Source organism: Macaca fascicularis, chromosome 10 (assembly GCF_037993035.2).
Source record: "Macaca fascicularis isolate 582-1 chromosome 10, T2T-MFA8v1.1".
Taxonomy (NCBI): Eukaryota; Metazoa; Chordata; class Mammalia; order Primates; family Cercopithecidae; genus Macaca; species Macaca fascicularis.
In genome coordinates this window covers 38,127,122-38,135,000 of record NC_088384.1, presented here as the reverse complement: position 1 = coordinate 38,135,000, position 7,879 = coordinate 38,127,122, and positions in this window count along the sequence as shown.

Genomic DNA, 7,879 nt, shown 5'->3' with positions numbered 1-7,879 from the left:
CCGACCTGGCCCCGAAGGCGCGCGCCGTGGGTACGCGGACACCGGGCCAACCAGCGTGGCCGGCGGCGGCGACGCCCCCAGAAGGCGGAGCCGGGTTCGGGCCCAGACGGGGCGGCCAACAGCATAAAAGCCGGTGAGCCGCTCGGGGAAGAGAGGATCGGCAGGCGGCGGACAGGGAAAAGGAGCACAAGGCAGGCAAGGAGCCAGGGGGCCACGGAGACAAGGGCACGGGGAACCCGCAGGGGGCTAACTCGGGCAAGCAACCCTCAGGCACGGCCGGGCCACCAGGAAAACACGGCCACGGGATCCCACCGCCACAGACACGAGGGCGGTCCCGCGGCGCCCCGCCTGGGACGCCGAACGGCCCTTGGGCAGCCCACCGAGCAACCCCCTCACGAGCCCCGGGTCCCACCACCGGCGGCCCCGAAGCAACCTCAGCCACAAGCCCAACACCAGGGGCCACATGTCGCCCGTTTCTCGTCCGTCCCGGACCCGGTCCCGCTCCGGGAGACCGGCGCGCCGCCCCGTGGGGACGGCTCGCTCCCCAAGGACCAGGCGGCCCCACACCCCGCGCCACGCGAACGCGGTCATCGGCAGCGGTCGCGGCTCGGCACGGGAGCGGGCGGAGAGCCGGCTCACAGCGGGGAGCGGCGTCGCGCGCCAGACGGAGTGCCACGCGCACCCGCCGCTCGCAGCAGCCTTCCCATCCGCTAGGACGTCGGGCCCGGCCCAGCGGGATCCTCCCCCAACTCGGAAGGGGGAGGCGCGGGCCACAGTAGACGACGAGCCGCGCGCTCGGCCCCCACCGCGGGGTCCGGCGGAACCCTCACTGTCCCCCCACCTCATCCCGTCGAGGCGGGGACAGCGGAGGAGGAGGGTTCTCTGCAGGCGAGTCGCTACGGCAGCGCTACCACAACACAGAGAGAGGCGGCGGGCCGGGGGATCCGGTACCCCAAGGCACACCTCTCGGATCGCTAGAGAAGGCTTTCTCACCGAGGGTGGGTCACGCTCCCCACCCGCCAGTCGCCCCTCGTCGGGCCCGCAGAGGCACTCAGGGACGCCTGGGGAAGGGAGGGGGCCTGCGGCGCGAGAAGAAACCTGCGGCAACCTTGAGCGTTTGCGGTCAGGGCAGGGGCCCGGCCGGCGCGCGTGCGCACAGCCCCCAAGGCCCCCCGCCGTCCACCCACCTCCTTTCTGTGAGGCAAGGCGCCTCCAGTTAACCCACACACGACCGATCGGAGGCAGAACGGCAGCCCCTCGGCGGCCGGCCGGCGCACGCGTGGCCGGCCCGAGCCCACCGCAACCGCTCACACGGCCCGCGCTCACCCGCCAGAGGGGAGCACGGGACGTGCGCTCGCCAGACCAGGCGGCGCCCTTCCCCGCGTGGGAGGGGCGCGTCTCACTCAACCGCCTCGACCCGCACAGCCAACGCGCTCCCTCAGGACCCACGCGCGGACACCACGGCGGCGACCGGAGGAGGGGGCGCTGGGGGCGGGAGCGACACACCACCGCTCGGCCTCGGGCACCTGAGAGACAGCCCGGGGCGCTCCAGGAGCACCGCAAAGGCCCAGGCGGAGCCAGCGCTCGTGCAATACCCGAGAGGGCAGCACGGCGGGCCAGCGGGACAGCACCCCCACCGCCGCGGAGGGGGGCGGCCCACGAGGCGACGACCACAAGAGGCGAAAGCGAGGGGTGCCTGCTGCGTCAGAGGACCCCCGCCGACCCACGCCGGACGCCACGAGGCAGGCGGCGGGGTCGGGACAGCGAGGTCGGGCCGGGTTCCGCACCCCAGTGCCTCCCAACGCACCGCCCACAGGCGGGGATGGGAGACGGGGGAAACCCCGCGGGCGGGACGAGAAGAACGGGTCTCATTCACCACGAATGCCCGCCCCTCGCCCGTCGCGGCTCGGTCCCGGCCCGGGAGAGCGTGACATCACCACATCGATCAGGGAAAGCATCCCCGGAGCAGGGTCGGCCGGCCAGCCACAGCCTCCCCAGAGGCCAGCGAGCAGATCAGCCTGGCCATCCCCAGCCCCAGGACAGGGGCGGCAGACAACCCGGCAGAGACGAGGAATGCCTGACACGCACGGCACGGAGCCAGCGGGAGTGGGGTTGTCACGGCCGCCCCAGGTGCCCGCAGCGGGGAGCGCACGGTGGCACGGTAAGCCCGCGCCACCTTCCCCGCCGCCCCCAGGTGGGTCAGAGACCCGGACCCAAGGCGGCACCGGGAGCTGGGACGCTCGGATGCATGAGAGACCGGGCACACGGGCCCCAGCAGGCGGCTCAAGCACGAGCAGGGCCGGCTAGCCGGGTCACCGGGAGGCCGAAGACCCGCGACGCATCCAAGAGACCCAACCTCTCCAGCGACAGGTCGCCAGAGGACAGCGTGTCAGCAATAACCCGGTGGCCCAAAATGCCGGCTCGGAGTGAAACATATACCTCCCCAGGAGACAGGAGGTCGAGTCACCGACCACGCCGCCGGCCCAGGGAACCCGCGACACGGGCATCTGTCCCCAAAATCGCCACCATCGCAGCCAGACACGGAGCACCCAGGGCCCTCTGGTCGACCCCAGGACACACGCCGGAGCAGCGCCGGGCCAGGGACGTCCTCCCGGCCACCCGTGCCACGCAGGGGCCGGCCCGAGTCTCCAGAGCGAGACTCGGAAGCGTTTTCGGCCGTCCCCTCGTACGACCGGGACACACGAGGGACCGAAGGCCGGCCAGGTGTGACCTCTCGGGCCGCACGCGCGCTCAGGGAGCGCTCTCCGACTCCCCACGGGGACTTGCAAACAACAGGTCACGGCAGAGGGACCGCTCCCCGGCACCCGGGGGACGAGGCAGGACGGTCCCCGGCTCCCCACGGGGACTTGGAGAAAAAATTCGGCCGCTGCCTCAGACGGCCAGGATGCGCGCGGGCCCGCGACCGGGCCGGGAAGGGTGTCCCCAGCCTCCCGCCCCAAGCCCGGTGGGTCCCCGCGGGTCGCGGGTCAGGCCTCGGGAGCCGCGGCGTGCTGGTCGACCAACCCCGGCAGCCCCACACCCGGCTCTGGCCCGAAAGCGCAGCGACAACCTCTCCCCACATAAGCCTGCACGCCTGAGCTCTGACTCACAAGTGACGCGCCAGAGCTCTGGCGCGACCGGGACAGCCCGGCTGACGACCGCGGTCTTTCCGGAGCTCTGCCTAGCTCACAGCGGGGACGGTCCCCTCCCTCGGCAGCTGCCACCGCAGCTCCGGAAGCCAAGGGAACGATATAAAAGCGGCCGCCAGATGGAGTCCGACAACCGTCGCGAACGTCACCAAGACAGATCCGGATGGCAGGCCGGCCCGCGGACCGCAAAACCGAAACCGTGAGTCGAGAGACGCTATCCCGAGGCCGAAAACGCAGCCCCTGTACCCCAACCCCACAGAAACGGTCCCCAAACCCTGTCTCTGCATGGACCGCGACACAGTCAGAAGACAACCCACGGCGTGTGGATGTTCGGAGAGGCATCTCGGTGGGAGAAACAACAAGCAAGGACTCGGTCGCGGGTCGTTGAGGACACAGGGAGACACAGAATGCGTAGGCTCTTCCTGAATCCAGACAGAGAAGGAGGGAGGGAGGGAGGGAGGGAGGGAGGGAGGGCGGGCGGGCGGGCGGGCAGGCAGGCAGGAAAACATAAAGAAGGAAACAGAGAAAGAAAGAAAGGAAGGAAAACCTAAAGGAGAGAAAGGAAGAAAAGAGAAGAGAAGAGAAGACAAATATCAATATAAGTACTTACATTTGTATATAGGTATAACATATAAAACTACATTAAAATAGAAAAAAATTTATATGCATACACATGAATAAACAGATAAAAATGAATAAATAAAAAATAAGGTAACATAACATAAGCAAATAGGCCAGGCGCGGTGGCTGACGCCTGTGATCCCAGCACTTTCAGAGGCTGGGGGAGAGAGAGAGAAAAAAAAATGAAAGAAAGAAAGAAAGAAAGAAAGAAAGAAAGAAAGAGAGAGAGAGAAAGAGAGAGAGAAAGAAAGAAAGACAGAAAGAAAGAAGAAAGAGAGAGAGAGAGGGAGAAAGACAGCGAGAAAGAAAGGCGAGAGAAGAAAGAAAAAAAAAAGAAAGAGGAAAGACAGGAAGAAAGACAAAGCAAGAAAGCAAGATAACAAGACAGCAAGAAAGCACGACAGAAAGAGAGAAAGAGACAGAAAGAAAAAGCAAGAAAGCAGCAGAGAGAGAGAGAGAGAGAGAGCGCGCGAGCGCGAGCGAGCGAGCGAGCAATCGAGAGAGAGAGAGAGAGAGAGAGAGAGAGAGAGAGAGAGGAGGAGGAGGCGGCGAGGCGAGGCGAGGCGAGGCGAGGCGAGGCGAGGCGAGGCGAATCTACCTGCTTTCACTACATGTGGGGAGAATCAGGAAAGCCCCCACTAACAACAAGGCCTGAAGTGGAGCTGCCATCTCTGAAATCCGAGCAGAAGAGTCCACACGGGTTAAAGACACGAAGAAAGTCAGGGAAACAACTGCTCAAAGAGAAGAACAATCTGGCCCAGCCAGGGTCTGTCTCCTGAAGTTGTGTGGGCAACGAGGGAGTGGGACGGAGGGAGGGAGTGGGACGGAGGGAGGGAGGGAGGGAGGGCCTCCGAGGCTCGTGTCAAACAATAAATGATAATAAAATAAAAGGAAGTTAAAAAAAAAAATTGCGCATCATTCGTAGCATCACTGACGCCTCGAAAGGCGAGAGGCATGTGTTTATGTCACTGTGGGACTGTTTTCTTTTTTCTTTTTTTTTCTTCTTCCCTCTTTTCCCGGAAACTCACTTTTTAATTATTTCATTTTCCTTTTCTTTTTTTTTTTTAATTTTTAATTTTACTTTCATTTTTACTTTTATTTTTAATTGTTTGAGAGGTTGTCTCCCTCTCTCGCCCAGGCTGGTGTACAGTGGCGCGATCTCGGCTCACTGCAACCTCCGCCTCCCAGGTTCAAGTGATTCTCCTGCCTCAGCTCGGCCTCCCGAGTAGCTGAGATTACAGACGCGCACGACCATGCCCGGCTAATTTTTGGTATTTTGACTAGAGACGGACGGGGTTTCACCATACTGGCCCTGCTGGTCTGACCACCTCGTGATCCAGCGATCCACCACCCTCGGCGTCCCAAAGTGCTGGGATGACAGGCTTGAGCCACCGCGCCGGGCCTAGTTATTCCTTTTATTTTATTTCAAATTTTTAATTGTACGTATGCATGTATGCATGTATGTATGTATGTATGCATGCATGCATGCATGTATCTATCCTTTTTTTTTTTTTTTTTTGAGACGGACAGAGAGAGACAGTGAGAAACAGAGAGAGAGAGAGAGAGAGAGAGAGAGAGAGAGAGACAGACAGACAGAGAGAGAGAGAGAGAAACAGACGGGGGGGAAGAGAGAGAGAGAGAGAGAGAGAGAGAGAGAGAGAGAGACCAACAGACAGAAGGACAGGCAGAGAAAGAGAGTAAGACAGAAGACAGACACAGGGACACAGGGAGAGAGACAAGCGGGGGGGGGGGAGAGAGAGAGAGAGAGAGAGAGAGAGCTCCCAGACATCACGAAGCCGTTTCAATGACATATTCTCTCTGGTCTTTGTCTGGGGATATTCAGTTTTTCACCGTAGGCCTCAAGGGCTCCCAGATGTCCCTTTGGAATCTCTACAAAGAGAGTGTCTCCAACCTGCCTAATCAAAAGAAAGGTGTAACTCTTTAGGATGAGTCCACACATCGCAAAGCAGTTTCTCAAATACATTCTTTCTATTTTTCATCTGGGAATATTCGGTGATTCACCATAGGCCTAAAGGGACTCCCAAAAATCCATTCAGAGAGACTGCCCAAAAAAAGTGTTTCTAACCTGATGAATCCAAAGAATGGTGTATCGCTAAGAGATCAATCTACGCATCACAAATCAATGTGACAGATAGCCTCTCTCTGGTTTTAATCTGTGGATAGTCTGTTTTCCAACGTAGGCCTCAATGGGTTTCCAAATGTCCCCTCACAGATTCTACGGAAAGCGTGTTTCCAACCTCCTGGTTCAAAAGAATTATCCGTTCGAGGTGAATCCACACGTCAAAAAGCAGTTTCACCAGCAGCAGTTTTTCTCCTTTTCCTCTGGGGATGTTCACTTTCACCAGGAGCCACAAAGGGCTCCCAAATGTCCCTTCGAAGATTCTGCAAAGAACTGCTTCCAATCGGCCGCGTGCAGCGGCTCACGCCTGTCATCCCAGCATTTTGGGAGGCAGAGGCGGGTGGATCACCTGAGGTCAGGAGTTCGAGACCAGCCTGGCCAAAACGGTGAAACCCCATCTCTACCAAGAACACAAAAAATTTGCCGGGCTTGGTAGCGGGTGCCTGTAATCCCAACTACTTGGGAGGCTGAGGCAGGAGAATCCCTTCAACTGGAAGGCAGAGGTTGCAGTGAGCCGAGATGGTGTCACTGCACTCCAGCCTGGGGGACAGAGTGAGAGTCTGTCTTAAAAAAAATAAAAATATTAAGAAAAAAATACTACTACAACAACAACAACAACAACAACAACAACAACAACAACAACAGCAACAACAACAAAATGCTTCCAATCTGCTGAATCAACAGAAAGGTTTAACTCAGTAAGAGGAATCTACACATCGCTAAAAAGCAGTTTTACAGATAGCTTCTTGTTAGTTTTTATCTACAGTTTCCTGGTTTTCACCCTAGGCCTCGAATAGCTCCCAAATGTCCTTTTGCAGATTCTACAAAAGGGCCGCTTCCAACCTGGTATATCAAAAGAAAGGTTTCACTCTGTGAGATGAATCCACACACGACAAAGCAGTTTCAGAGACAGCTTCTTTCTAGTTTTTATTTGGGGATATTCGGTTTTTCACACTAGGCCTCAGTGGGCTCCCAAAGGTATACTCGCGGATTCTACAGAAAGAGTGCTTCAAACCTCCTCAATCAAAAATTAGTTGTAATTCGGTGCCATGAATCCACACATCACAAAGCAGTATCATAGAGAGCTTCTTTCTATTTCTCTGGTGGGGATACTCGGTTTTTCACAACAGGCCCCAATGGGCTCCCAAATGTCCATTCTGCTTCCAAACTGCTGAATCCAAAGGCAGTTTTAACTCGGTATGATGAATCCACACGTCACAAAGCTGTTTCATGAAGACCTTCTCTCTCGTTTTTATCTGAAAACATAAGATTTTTTCACCATACGACACAAGGGTCTCCGAAATGTACACAGAGAGATTCAACCAAAAAACCCTTCCAACCTGCTGAGTAAAAAGAAAGGTTTAACTCTGCGAGACGAATACACACACGACAAAAGCAGTTTCACAGAGAAAGGTGTTTTTTTTGTTTGTTTGTTTGCTTGCTTGCTTGCTTGCTTGCTTGCTTGCTTGCTTTTTGGTTTGTTTTCTTGGTTTTTTTTTTTTTTTTTTTGGAGACGCACTTCCGCTCTTGTTGCTCAGACTGGAGCGCAATGGCGCCATCTCGCCTCACTGCGACCTCCGCCTCCCAGGTTCAAGCAATTCTCCTGCCTCCGTTTCCCTTCCCGAGTAGCTGGGATTACAGGCATGTGCCACCACGCCCGGCTAATTTTGTATTTTCAGTAGAGACGGGGTTTCTCCATGTGGGTCAGTCTTGTCTCGAACTGCCGACCTCAGGTGATCTGCCAGCCTCGGCCTCCCAAAGTGCTGGGATGACAGGCGTGAGCCACCGCGCCCGTACAATTGTATTGTATCGTATTGTATTGTATTTACATTGATTGATTGATTGATTCATTGATTGATGCTGCCTGATCAAAGGTCACTCAGGCCCAGTCGTCAAAGTGGCGATTTCCTAGGCAACAAGGAAGGGGGGAGCTTGGAGGTGGGGGCGGGGGCGGTGGAGAAGACACAGT